The sequence below is a fragment of the Mchenga conophoros genome, linkage group LG14, assembly GCF_057382185.1.
Source record: "Mchenga conophoros isolate Kocher_MC1m ecotype Shallow Benthic linkage group LG14, M_conophoros_male_GT1.1, whole genome shotgun sequence".
NCBI lineage: Eukaryota > Metazoa > Chordata > Actinopteri > Cichliformes > Cichlidae > Mchenga > Mchenga conophoros.
The window spans coordinates 9,163,385-9,177,218 of NC_140539.1; the positions used below are offsets into that span (position 1 = coordinate 9,163,385).

The following is a 13,834-nucleotide window of genomic DNA, read 5'->3' on the forward strand; positions in this document are numbered from 1 at the left end:
TGAGCTTATTTAAAGCAAAACATCTTCTGGACGCTCTCAAATTTATACTCTCAGGAAGCCTTTTAGGATACAAATTGCATGAGATTAACGACACATCCTACGTTTAAATGGATTCAGTCAGTTATTGTAATGCTCTTTAACAACTGTGTTTTGCATTGTCACATTCTAATATTCTCCGAATTTCCTCTAAATAATGAGATTTGTGAATATTTGGTTTAAATATACGTATACAAAACAGGAAGTTGGCCCCGCCTCTATGTGGATGCCAAACAATCCCAGGTCACATCTCAAAACAATCCAATTTCAGCCATATTTCTTTCAAGCAATTACATACCTCTTGGCAAGGCTTCACAATTAAACGAATGATCATACTTGGAAATCCATAATTGTACCATTCGCATAAGGTGCCCTTTCAACTTAAATGTGTGTTTTATTACATGCTTATCATCCGCGATGAGATTACGCACAGTGTGGGTTTGGACTGAGTTAGAGTACATTTAATCAAATAAGAGGAGACGTAATGGAAGCATGCTGGACCCAAAGCTTCACTGCCTAAGATGCTGTCTTTGAGCCCAGCTTATGTTTAGCAAATTTCAGACAATGAGAACATTATGAGAGGAACTCTGAGGGAGAGCCTTTTACCCCTGCCCACCAGAGGTCATACGCATGGCATATAACTAACCTCTACATCTCTAATGAGGCCCATCAAACATAAAGGTACAGAGAGATGTTTAAGATTACGCAAACAGGAAGAAATGCTTTTGATTCATAGCAGGTCCGATCATCATGTGGTGGCAATGGATATCGTCAGCTTTCACTGATTTTGAGAAACTCTTACGATTTTTTTTTTTTTTTTTTTTTCGTTTTGGCTCTTCTTGGGAACTGTCATGGTTCAGGTCAAGTTTGCTGTGTGGCTCTTTGCTGCTCCCTTGTGGCTCAATAACGCCATTACAAAGAAACGCACCATAGCAGACGCTCTTTCTCTCTCTGTGTGTGTGTGTGTGTGTGTGTGTGTGTGTGTGTGTGTGTGTGTCAGGTTTGTTGGTATTTTAAATTGATTTTTGAAATCAGTTAAGGGATTATGTCCAAAAGTTGATTCTGTTCATCTGGACGTAGCGTTTTTGTGGAAAAAAATGTTTCATCACTCATCCAAGTGACTTCTTCAGTCTCAGCTGACTGCAGGTTTCCTCAATCTTATAAACAGTACATTTGCATAATGACTGAAACCAGCCCACTGAAGGAACAATGGGCTGTGAGGTCAGTTCCTTAATCTTAATTATGCAAATTCTCATGATCAACAGCCACTGACCAAAACCCACTGATCAAAGCCCACTCATCAATGGCTATGAGTACCATTCACAGGGAGTTGGGGAATGGCTGCAATCACAGCATTGTAAGATGGCGAAAGATGTACCCTTAGGCCCCCTCCTCGATTCAGAGATGGTCTTTCCCTTTTCACGTAAATGGCCTCCTTGATTCCGCGCTCAAACCAGCGTTCCTCCCTGTCCAGGATGTGTACATCCTCATCATTGAAAGAGTGTTCACTGGCCTGTAGGTGTGAATAGACTGCAGAGTGCTGGCCTGACGAGTTAGCTCTTCTGTGTTGTGCCATCCGCTTCGCCAGAGGTTGTTTGGTTTCCCCGATGTATAAATCCTGGCAATCCTCCTGGCACTTAACAGCGTGCACTATGTTACTCTGTTTGTGTCGGGGGACCTGATCCTTGGGGACCAATTTTTTGGCGCAGCGTGTTTTGAGGTTTAAAAGCCACAGAGACCCGGTGTTTAGAAAAAATGCATCTCAACTGCTTCGATACTCCTGACACATATGGGATCACTACAGATTTCTGCTTAGGGAGCGGTTGTCCTTCTCTCCTGGATCGGCTGGAGCTTTTTTTTTTGGCGCCTTCCCAGCTTTGACAAAAGTCCAGCTGGGATAACCACATTTACTCAGGGCCTTCTTGATGTCCCGTTCTTCTGCCTCCCTGGCTGCTGTGTCAGTGGGGATGGTGTTCGCTCTGTGTTGTAGCGTCCTGATGACACCCAGTTTGTGCTCCAGTGGATGATGAGAGTCAAACCTTAGATACTGATCTGTATGTGTAGGTTTACGGTACACATCAGCTTTTAGATGTCCCCCATTACTGATGGAAATCTCACAGTCTAAGAAGGCTAACCTGACACTTTTCATATCCTCCCTGGTGAATTTGATGTGTCGGTCCACCGAGTTAATGTGATCCGTGAAATGTGGTACGTCCTGAGATTTGATTTTCACCCAGGTGTCATCCACATACCTGAACCTGGTGTTCCAGGGTAGGATGGCAAAGCCCTCTTTTCCACTTCTTCCATGTACAAATTGGCCACGATGGGTGTTTCTGCCTGTAGAATTGACCCTTGTACTGTATGTGAGTGGAGGTCAGAAGTCACAGACGTGATGAGGTTCACAACTCTAAGAAAATAACTTTGAGGCATTTGTTGTCAGCGTAGGTGTTTGTGTGCGTGTGGCCCTCATTCACAGCACAATCAGATTCCTTCTGTAATGACTGACTGTATGAGAACACAGATGCTCAGTCCTAAGATGTACCAGCTTCTGCAAAGGTAGCATTTATTGCTCTCAGTACAGGGCTGTTTATTGGATTGCACAGAATTTTTATTTTTATAATTCTGGTGTAAAACAAACATGTGCTGCACTGAAACACAAAGTCATTATTTCCCCAAAAAGGGCACCATTTAAAGCCTGAGGAGGTGGGTTGTTGCTGTGTGTACAGAGTGTCTGCTATTCATTGTCATTGTCATCATTTTAAGTGGGGGAACTTGCACAATCGGTGGCTGACTAAATACTTTTTTGCCCCACTGTATGTGAAGTAAGTGGAATGAAGACACAGTTCCAAAAGCAAACACACTTGGTAGATGCTGAGAGTGGTCCTGTTGCTGAGGTTGGGGTCATCCTGTAATCTCTTATGCACTACCTCCAACGCTTCTGTGACTGGGATGCAAGTGAAGAGAGATCTAACATCGTACGAGACCATGGTTTCATCTGCCTCCATAATGACATCTCTCACCTTCTCAACAAAATCCAGGATGTTCTGAATGTGGTGTTCAGAGCTGCCTACCAGCGGGTTGAGGATTGAAGCCAGAAACTTGGAGATGTTATAGGTGACCGAGTTGATCATACAGACAATCGATCTTAAAGGTGCATCCTGTTTATGTATGTTCAGTAAACCATACAGACTTGGTGTAGATTCCCCTGGGTATAGCCTGTGGTATGAGGTCCGGTCATTAGCCTTGTCTTGTTCTAACTGGTTCAGACAGTCTATCACCCTCTTCCTGTAACCACTTCCTGGGTCTCGTTTCAGGAGCTCATAAGTATTTTCATCACTGAGCAGTGACAAAATTTTCTCATGATCTTTCTGGTTTAGCAAAACTGTGCACCTACTCCTGTCTGCCGGAATGTTGTTGTCATTACTAAGTGATGTAAGTGCCTTCCTCTCCTCCATGGTGATGTTGGATGCTGGGGGCTTTGCATTGCTGAGACAGGCCGAAACCTTCGTCCGTAGTTGCTCTGCTTCCACTTCTGCAATATTGTTGTTTCGAATTGCTGTTTCTGTGGCTGTGATCAGTTCCACTAGTGGGATTTGTCTCAGTGTGACAGCAAAATCCAGCCCTTTAGCACGGATGTTTTTTTTAATGCTAAATTGATTTCATTTGTTTTATTAATCCCTGTGATAGTTGGAGAGTTGAGGAGAAAATTATCTCCACTATCAGTATAAAAAATAACTCACTGCATCCTTTCAGATTAACCGAAGAGATAAAGTGTAAAGTGTAAATTGAGAAAAACAAAAAAAATTTATAAAGTTTTATAAAGTAATAGAAGATATAAACGTAATAATAGTGCTATCAGTAACCAAAACAGAAAATGACCTTATATGGTTGTGTTGATGCGTGCTCAAACATCCAGGTAAGGATGTTTGAGCACGCAAAAATTTGATTCATTTCATCTGGAAAACGCTACGTCCACAATGTCGTCTGGAAACATCATGGAGACGCCCGCCTTAACTCATCTATTCAACCCTCCATCACCACTGCAAACGAGAAGCAGCTCAGAGCAGATTCCTGACGTAACTCACCACTATCTTCATACATGCCCTCCTGCACTACCAGAGTTCCTCTCTTGGCACCCTATCACGTGCTTTCTCTAAATCCAAAAGACACAAGTGCAACTCCTGACCTCATCTCTATCAGCATTCTCAAAGCAGACATCACATCTGTAGCGCTTTGAAGCCATACTATTTGAAGTCACCTCTGCTGATAAGCTTCAACAACTCTTTCTCATATCTTCGTGGTATGGCCCATCAGCTTTATCTGTCTGTAGTTATTACAGCTCAGCACATAAACCTTGTTCTTCGAAAATCAATAACAGTACACTTCATCTCCATTCTTCAGGCATCCTCTCACTCACCAAGATTGTTCTAAACAATCTGGTTAAAAAGTCCACTGCCCTCTCTCCCAGACATCTCCACTCCTCCACAGGTATGTCATCAGGACCAACTGTGTTTCAACTCTCAGCACTTCCTCATTTAATAACTTTTCTCCATCCATACATTGTTTCTCTCATTTTCTTCAATCATCAGTTTATCAAAAATGCTGTAGTTCCATCTACACTCTCACACATCCTCTCTTCACTTGTTACTATCTCCACCCTATGACTCTAATCTGCTGCACATCCTTTCCAGCTCGATCTCTCTGCTTAGTCTTTTGATACAAGTCCTTTTCTCCTTCCTTACTATCCAGCCTCACATGCTATCATTAAAATTCTTGCCATCTTGCTGTACACCTAACCTCATGCCCTCTTTATCTCCCAGACGAACCCACCTTTTCTTGCTAACCTCTTGCTTTGAATACTTTCCTGCCTCCTTGTCTTTCTTCCTCTGTCCAGAGGACACACAAACACCTTCTTGGCAGTTTCCTTCAACACTTCAGCTGTACTCTTCCGGTCTACTCCTCCCTAAACTCTGCACTTCCTTCTTTAGCGTCAACCATTTAATCATTGCCTTTGCCTCCACCTAGTTCCTCTTATTGGTTTTCAGAATCATCCTTTGACTAACATTTGAAACTCACAACATATCCAGTATAAAATAATTTACAGGATGCACATGACCAAAAAGCAGGTTTAAAATGGATTTAGGTGAGGCACAAAAATCTTCACAATGCACCTTTAGTAGTGCTGATGTTGAAAACAAACAAACAACAACAATACTTAAAATCTACATATTGAACAAATGCATTTTCTATAATCATACAATCACAAGCTTGCTGGGTGACCTGAACGAAACAGAGACATTTGGAATGATTATTTGGAAGAGATAATTATTTTTGTAAATTTGTTCTTTTAAAATATGGCAAAATATGAAAGGTAATCTCCAAAACGACTTAAGTGTGAGATACTCAGCAGTCAACTTCTTTGGCAGCAGGTTTGTCGTCTACACCTGGACCTACAATACAGAGCAGCTGTGCCTTCATATTTATATGAAAATAGATTTTTTAAAACATCTTTTTCATTTGTGTTTCTCAAAATAACAAACTTTTATATTGACAGACCTCTGGATCAATGGCACTCATTTTTCTTTCTTGCATCCCTCTTTAGGAATTCAAAATATGCCTCACATAATATCTTTGAAAATGTATCTATGTATATATGTATGTATTATTTTGTTTGTTTGTTTTTATTTGGGTTTACCAGTCAATGAGAATATAAAATAATTCAGGTTGAACTTTTGTTAAATGCATAACTTAAATCACGCATAGCTTATGTGTGATTTCTAAGTTAGCTATAACACAGTTTGATACAGTGGTCTATCAGCGTTAGTAAGGTCACAAGCGGTCTCGGGTAAAACAAGCTCTTTATTTAACGTTTAGTTACAATCTGGCCCACAGTTTGGTTTATTGGTTGACGCATTAACCATAGATAATGATAGATTTGTTCGCCAGATGGCAGCAAAGTTCAATATTTTACTAGCACTGTAGAGTTGTGCAGGTTTTGTGAAGATTATAGCGATGAAAAGGGACACTGTTTAATGACGCTTCGTGGCCTAAGTGAATGATTTGGGGGCTACATAAAAATAAATGGCGACTAAAGAGTCGCATGGATCCTGTCCATAATCCGTTGAGGTATGAGCAATTTGAATGCGGAGCTTGCTTAATAGGCTGCACTCACTCTGGCAAGCTATTTCTCAACAAGGATGTTAAGAAATGTTGTGACATTACTTCGGCGTTTTGTACATGCTGTGAGCGGCTGTTGGTGAAAAGCCCGGTATCCTTCACAGCTCATCCGGAGAGCTGCCTCACACAAGCCTCAGAGCAAATCGCCAAGTTGTCGCTTTCAAAATAAAAGCCTCGCCGTGTCGCCACATGTGCTTGTTTTTTTGTTTTTTTTTAATTATATTTAAAAAAAAAAACAGCACTGAATGCAGAATTTTGTATCCGTATTTTGCCACAAACAAAGAAAATACTGTACAAGTAACAGTTTCTAAAAGAGCGAACCCACAAAACTCCTGCATATTTGTGTTTTGTTTTACATGTGAAAGAGACTGACCAGCTGCTGCAGTGACCCTGTAGGCCTAATCTGCATCAACGGGATGAATTTACTGTAAGGCCCACATTCAAACATGATTTGGATTTCATAGGCCCCATAAGGAGGGCAACAGGCAGTCGTCAGGTTACACGTGATGATCCTCGTTATAAGCAACGCTCATTTATTGCATACAACAGGATGTTTCTGAAAAGATGCAGTCTACAACATCAACATTCATAACCTCTATGTTGCAAGAATTTGTATTTAAATGCAAGACCGTGTGTTTCAAGTAAATCAAGATAAGAGCAGTTTTGTGTTGCCTTTGGGTGCTGCTGCACTGAATGCTCTCAGGGAGGTGTTGGGTGTCAACATATGAGTTCCTTTTCTGCATCTTTATCATATTTTAAACTAAACTGCAATTCCCACTCCAAATAATAGCTTATAACATCTAAAACAAACAAACAAACAAACAAACAAACAAACAAACAAACAAAAAGTTATCTGAAGACATTTACCTTACATATAGACAACGCCATGTCTTATTTGTATGGCTTAAATTTGTATTTCACCGCGAATTCATGAAAATTAATTTTTATTCTTGAACATTTACCGGATGTCCTGTTCTTGTTTTACTGATCGGGCTTAATAGAGCCGGTGGCGGAGGGAAATGCAGCAACGGAGGTGGTGTTGGTGGTGGTTGTTCACCTTCTGAAACAAACAGGAAGCACACAGATCTCTTGTCCACCTGCGGGATCCGTGCTATTCGTGGAGAGGCTGTCGAGCGGTGTTGTCAGATACGCGGACTCGCTGTGCGTGAAAGTAGCCTGGCCCACTCCGTCGTGAAGATAAAGCAGCACTTTTAACTTTCAGCTCTTCTGGCGTGTCCTCTGCGTTTTTAACGACCTCCCAGGAGAAAATTAATGAAGGTAAGTCCCACTTATATATAAAAAAAATCACTTCTTTTTAGCTGTGGGCTTTTCGCTCGGGGAGTGAGGACGTCATCACGCCAAACTCAGTTCATCAATTCGTCTAATGTTGCATTTATTGCTGTTTATATTTGGCATTAAAATCCCAGCCCTGCTGTGGAGAACGGTCACAACTTCAGCTAATCGTAGCAGTCTAGTCTGTCACCTTTTAATTAACCCCGATGAAGAGGTTTTTGGTTTTTGTTTTTTTGTAACCCCCTCTTAAAGCTAACTAATCAGCCTACCCGGTGTGGTGGGCGGCGGAAAAACAACCATAGTTTTAAGTTGAAATGTTATTCTGATGTTCACAGAAAACCTTGTCGGCGTGTTAAACGTTTAGATGTTGTTTGAGGGGTAGTGGATTTCATTATCTAAGCAAAACAAGTAACACATTCCCTTTATCGTGAGCTCTCTCCACACGAGAAAGGGACGAAGCATTCCGGAGTGATTACTCCTCAGCTGAGGGGGACTTTGACGCTCGCTCATCGTGTTGTTAGTTTTAAAGTCGGAAACCGGCCCGCACCTTTAACGGATCTGTAGTCTCTGTGCAACTGACAGCTGTGTGTATCTCATTGTTGAGAAATGGACCGACAACAGAGAGGATGTGAAACTTAAGGGAGCAATTCGCACAGTCAGCTTTTCTGCAATAAGCATGATGACCTTTTTGTTTTTATTTCATTAAGAATCTTACAACTACAACAAAAACCCTCAGTAATTTGGTAAACTTGAGTGGGGGTAAAGCTGCTACGTCAGTCTAAATCAGGGGTGGGTAACTCCGGGCTTTAAGGGCGGGTGTCCTGCAGGTTTTAGATGTGTCCTTGATCCAACACAGCTGATTTAAATGGCTAAATTACCTCCTCAACAAGTGTTGAAGTTCTCCACAGGCCTGGTAATGAACTAATCATTTGATTCAGGTGTGTTGACCCAGGGTGATATCTAAAACCTGCAGGGCACCGACCCTTGAGGCCCCACCCCTGGTCTAAATGGTAATGTGACACCTGTGGGGTTTTTGTTTTGTTTTTGTTTTTATTATTTTAAGTCTTGTTTGACTGTCCACCCAACATAACGTCTGTTCCAACTAGTCAGATGTGCCTTAGAGGTTGTATGAGACCGTGCATGATGTCTACCTGAAAGATGCACAAACCCACTCGATTCATTTATAATAAAATGTAATCAGTCTTGATAAAAGTCACAATTGGCGACAATCGCAATCAGACTAAATTAACAAACAAAAACGGCTGAGTTCTCTATCACTTATAGTACACACCGGGAAACATAAGTAATCCCCTGGAGTGTTGCTACTTAGAGTCAAGTGTTTGTGTTAAAGACAGAAGATTAGAAGTGTCGGTCCCTGTAAATAAAGCCTTACAAAATATGGGTCTGATCTTAAAGTTTGTTTGGAGTGAACCAGACTTTGATCACCTTCACGGGACCTTAGAAGAATCTTAATAGAGATGCGTGAAAAAGTATTTTTAAAGACCTTTGTGCTTGTCAGTCCGCAATACGATTAACACTTTTGAACAAATTCAAGACTACAGCTACTTTCTGTAGCTGTGAGTGTCTGAGATCACAATATGGAGTCCATTAGGAGGTGAAAAAGAATTCAAGGGTAACAGCAAGCAAGCAACAGCACTGAGATCTTTGCTCATTGTCTATGTTATTACAGGGAAAAGAAACACCACGACTGCTGCTCTCCAACAAATACTCTAGCCCTCCTCAAGCTTACAAAAGACCATCCCAATTTTCTTTAACGTTTTTCTGTGGACTGACTTTCAGTGACCTTTTGAATAGAATGTTACATTTGGAGGATTTTTTTTGTTTGTTTTGTTTTTAAGTCTTGTATATCTACAGTGTAACATTATCCCAACTGTAAAGCATGGTAAAGGCTGCATTATAGTTTGGGCAGCAGTACAACTGTACAGAAGTACAATACCTAAAGCTTTGTAGAGACAGGGTAGTACGACAAGACAATCACCCAAAGCACAAAAGTATATAACCTATAGGAGAAAGTGCATGCTTTGGGATGGCCAAGGCAGACCTGACCTTAACACAATTGACATGGTGTGTTGTGACTATGTTGATGTTGTCGGATGGGAGTTATTGCTGTTAAAGAAAATTCTGTGAGTTACTGAATTAAAGATGTTCCCTACTTTTTCTACCCTGCACTGATTTCCCCAAGAGCCAACTACTTAAAAAAAACCAAAAAAAACCCCCAATGTTCTTTTTTTAAGAAATCAGTGCAGAAATCGTGGTGTTTCCAAAGGGTGCAGGAAATTGCAGCCAAACCTACTGATCATGTAATGTACGACTCAACAGTTGGGCTACTTCCTTAGACCTATTTTCATTCAGGTTTTGGCATTTCTAGTAAACCAATAGCCTTCTTTCCAACTAACCTGAGATCTGTGTTTGTGTTAGTAAAGTCATTACATATCCTTTAGCTCAGTCTTAAATTTTTATTGTGAGTTTAATTTATGTGCATCTAGTTAATCAGCAGCTCAGTGGTGATATATTGCAGGCAGCACAACAGATGATACGAACATGCAGCTTTGCTAGCAGGCATGCAGCCACGGCCACCAGTCACTTTGTTCTTTTGGCCATTGTAAGCAAAGGACTTGGTTTTTCAGATTATCTAGAAATGTAAGTAGCACTGTCCATGTTTGAGTCCCCCCAAAAATGTAAACACAATATTCATAGCAAGCAAAAGCATTGCAAATGCTGCCTTACTGAACTTATTTTGTGTATCGCACACAGTTACACCTGCAGTGTATAACTCGCAGCTGAAGATCTAAATCTTTGCGGGCAGTAAATCTTGGACCTACACAACATTTTATAAAAGGGGAAAATAATTTCCCAGGGGAGCTGGGCAGTATTTGCTGCTTCTGTGGCACTTTGGGAAATATTGATGCCCAGTTCATGCATTTTGATATTATTTAAAATGGGCAATGCTCCTGCCTACTGTGTGTTGAGCAAGGTCTGCTGTCAGGTTCCCTCTGAGGTAAAGTTGGAGAACACTGATAAGGCTAACTGACGTCACTCCAAAGACATGAGCCAACAATGCAGCTATTTATTCCAAGCCAGATTTGGTCCCAAAGCAGGCCCCTGAGAAACGGGGGCACAAATGAAGGCAGAATTCTAAGCAAGTGTTTTCACAAAAAGAAAAAGTTTTTACAACTGTGGTGGTGCCTGTGTCACACATCATTTTACTTACAAGAATGAACACTATTGTACACCGAGGCTGTTTTCTGTGAGGATTTAGCTAGCTGGTTAATAAATGATGAATACTAATGTGTACAGCTAAAGTGGAGACAAAGCCAGGTGGACTACAAATGGAAGGAAGAGTGTATTAGAGGTCCCAGTGTCAAATGGTGTGGTGTAGCTAAGGCCCAGTTTAAGGGAAGAATGTGATTAATATAGTCAGTTACTTTACATAAAAGCAGAATGGATTTGATTTGATATACTTTTATTAGTCCCACAAGGGGAAATTTCCCCTATGAAGAAGCTATGTTTTTGTCATAGCTTCTTCATAGTGATCAGTGACACTTGGATTGTTGCACACACCATAACATCAAGGTTTTATTGGCATATAGCAGCATGGTGGAATTGAGGACAGTGCAGTCTTAGTATTTAGACAGTGGTGTTTTTCATTGCTTTGGCTTTACTCCACCAACTTGGATTTCAAGCAAAACAATGACTCTGAGGTGAACATGCTGACTTTCAGCTATCAGGATGTTCACATCCACTATGTGAGCAGTGTGAGAAGTCTCCTAAGTCATAGTTCAATTTGAAATGCATCATACATTTTTTGTTTGTTTGTTCCCAGTATGGTCCCTCTCTGGAAGGTGACAAGTATGGCCCAAATGAATGCACAGTTATGATTAATCATTGTTATCCTTGAGCAAAACTGACGACCAGGATCACGAAGCCCCATTCAACAGAGTACAAGGGTTCACTGACTAGTTTGAGGATGAAAGGATAACCCATTTGAACTTTATTGTTACTGTTTCTCAAATTATTGAACACCTCTACAAGATATGACATCATTTTTGACTTTGCAGATGCTGCGCTTCATTATCAACAAAACAAAATGAGGGACTATCACCACTTTAAGATACCTTGCCTTTTTTTTTTTTTTTTTTTTTTTTGGTATTTTTGTTTTTTACCTTTTAGTTTGCCAATTTGTACTAGACTGTAAATATTGTGATTCCAAAAGCAATAGAAAATATTCAGACTTTCCTTTCTTCAACTGTCTAAATGCCCCATTTTAGCTGTTGAGCAAGGTTCCAGAGGATGCTCTTTAAATGGAACATGTTAAAGAGAATAATATGTTGTTTGATAGCACAGTATGCTCATAAGAAGTGTGTGTGCGTGCGTGTGTGTGTCCTGCTTTTGAAACCAGAATTGTGTTCTATTGGTGGTTTCTTGAAATGGAGCACATAGCTGTGGTTTGCAGTTTTTGGGTTGTTTATTTTTTTAAATTTTCTTTTTGTCATCCCCCATTATATCTCTCTCACTCACTCACACACACCCACCACCACAATCTCTTTGACACTTCCTGCTGCTATACTTTTAAAGTAATGGCTTGCATAACATCCTCTCAAAGAGCAGCGTGTAAGATAGCCAGTAAAAGTAGTCTTCTTTCATTTGTGTGTGAGTAGGTGTGTTTGGTGTGGCACACCAGTTTGTCTGCTAGCTTTCAGGATCACTTGCATTAGATAAGCCCTATTTAAGCCATTATGGTCAATGAAAATGTTCAATTCCGCTAGCTGGTCCCAACTATACATAGAAAAGAAACTGCCACAGCTAGAAATGTGACTGACTGTGAGGTGAGAGTGGCCTGTTGGAATTCTCCACTCTGCTGCACAGCAGGCCAGGACCTGCCAAGGAATGCAAGGAAGACAGCAGGAGAGGGTTAGAGGGGGAAGAAATGAGCAGATTGAAATATGAGAGAGAAATCTGTCTGTACCCAAGCCAGATGTGGTCACTGACATATGTGGTTAGACACATCCATCCAGTTTCTTCCACTTATCCAATTCAGGGTCATAGTTGGGGTTGATGGAGACATATTTACCCTTGTTAAATCGAATGGTCAAGTGCCATAAATCAGCTTAGGTTTGACATGATCCTTTGAATCATCAATAGATCTTGTTCTAAGCCAACATGTTTACATTGTGTCAGCTGAGCAAAGGAAGTCTTTGACTTGAAGTTTTATGTTTAGAATCTACCGTAATTTAGATGCTCACTTGTCCGAAAGCCACAGATGTAAAAAGCTTTGAGAAAGCAGGAGTTTAAATCTGTTTTCTTGCATTTAAAGTTGTTAGTCAGGTGTTGAAAAGCGGTCTGTAAGCTTTTCTGGCAAGACAGAGTAGAATTCAGTTGATCTGCATTACAGGTCATCAAATATGAGAGAAGTGTGTTATGCACCATTGCTTATCCAGTCCTGCGTGCATGCATGCAGGAGCATAAACCTGTCACCTGATTGCATTTAGGCAAGTTATGTATATAAAGACAGTCCCAAAAGGTTAAAGCTGGGTATAAAGTGATCACTTTTGATGTAACATGTTTTTATAACAAGAGTTTTCCATGAAGGGCTCACTCGTCCGACATCCCTGTAAAGAAAACGTTTGACGTTGAGTGGATGTGAAAAGCTAATCTGAGATAAGCTCTGGAGCGCATTCCTAACTACACACTGTCCATATGAAAACATGGCAATGTCTAAGCTATGATTCAGTTAATTTTGTTTTCAGGTGAACACTGTAGTGGTGGATCATTCAAACGGGAATTAACTCTGCTTATTTTCTTACTGTCTGCCCACATAGCACATCCAGTAAGGGGAGCATCTATGCAGAAAATTATATTATCGGTTATGACATTACTACACTACATATAAATAGCTGAGACACTGATGACAAATTGAATTTGTGATATCAGACTGAGGATTGTTATTTCAATATGTTTCATAGAAGAGGTTTAGATGGTCCGTCTGTGTGTTTTGTCTTGTTTTTGTTAGCTTTCTAGATTTCAGTGACGTTCTAACATTTCACTAACTGGAAGACACTGACAGGTTTCTAGTGGTTGTTTACCCAGTATTTAAATTGTTATATTGCCCAGGACAGGCCTGGGATCAGCTTAGGCTTAATTAAATAATAAACCTTCTGCCTAATAAGCACAAGTAAAATCATTATTTATTTTTTACTAGTATTCAGATTTATTTCACATTGACAGCCTCCATTCTGTAACCTCTGAGGTCAAAACCTTAACCTGATGTCTCTATAGCAACACTTTCTCACAGCGCTGCTTCATGTCT

At 40.6% G+C, this 13,834-nt stretch overlaps 1 protein-coding gene and 1 pseudogene across 1 annotated transcript in view; one reads left to right on the forward strand and one right to left on the reverse strand.

Moving 5' to 3' along the window:
• Positions 1-1,336: 1,336 nt before the first annotated feature.
• LOC146559213 (uncharacterized) lies at positions 1,337-3,781 on the reverse strand (annotated as a pseudogene).
• Positions 3,782-7,227: 3,446 nt separating this feature from the next.
• The window catches only part of pik3cb (phosphatidylinositol-4,5-bisphosphate 3-kinase, catalytic subunit beta), a 49,290-nt gene continuing 42,683 nt past the window's right edge, over positions 7,228-13,834 (forward strand). Inside the window, exon 1 of the mRNA XM_085245059.1 lies at positions 7,228-7,491. The gene's annotated coding sequence lies outside the window, so the exon portion shown is untranslated. The remainder of the gene's footprint in view (positions 7,492-13,834) is intronic.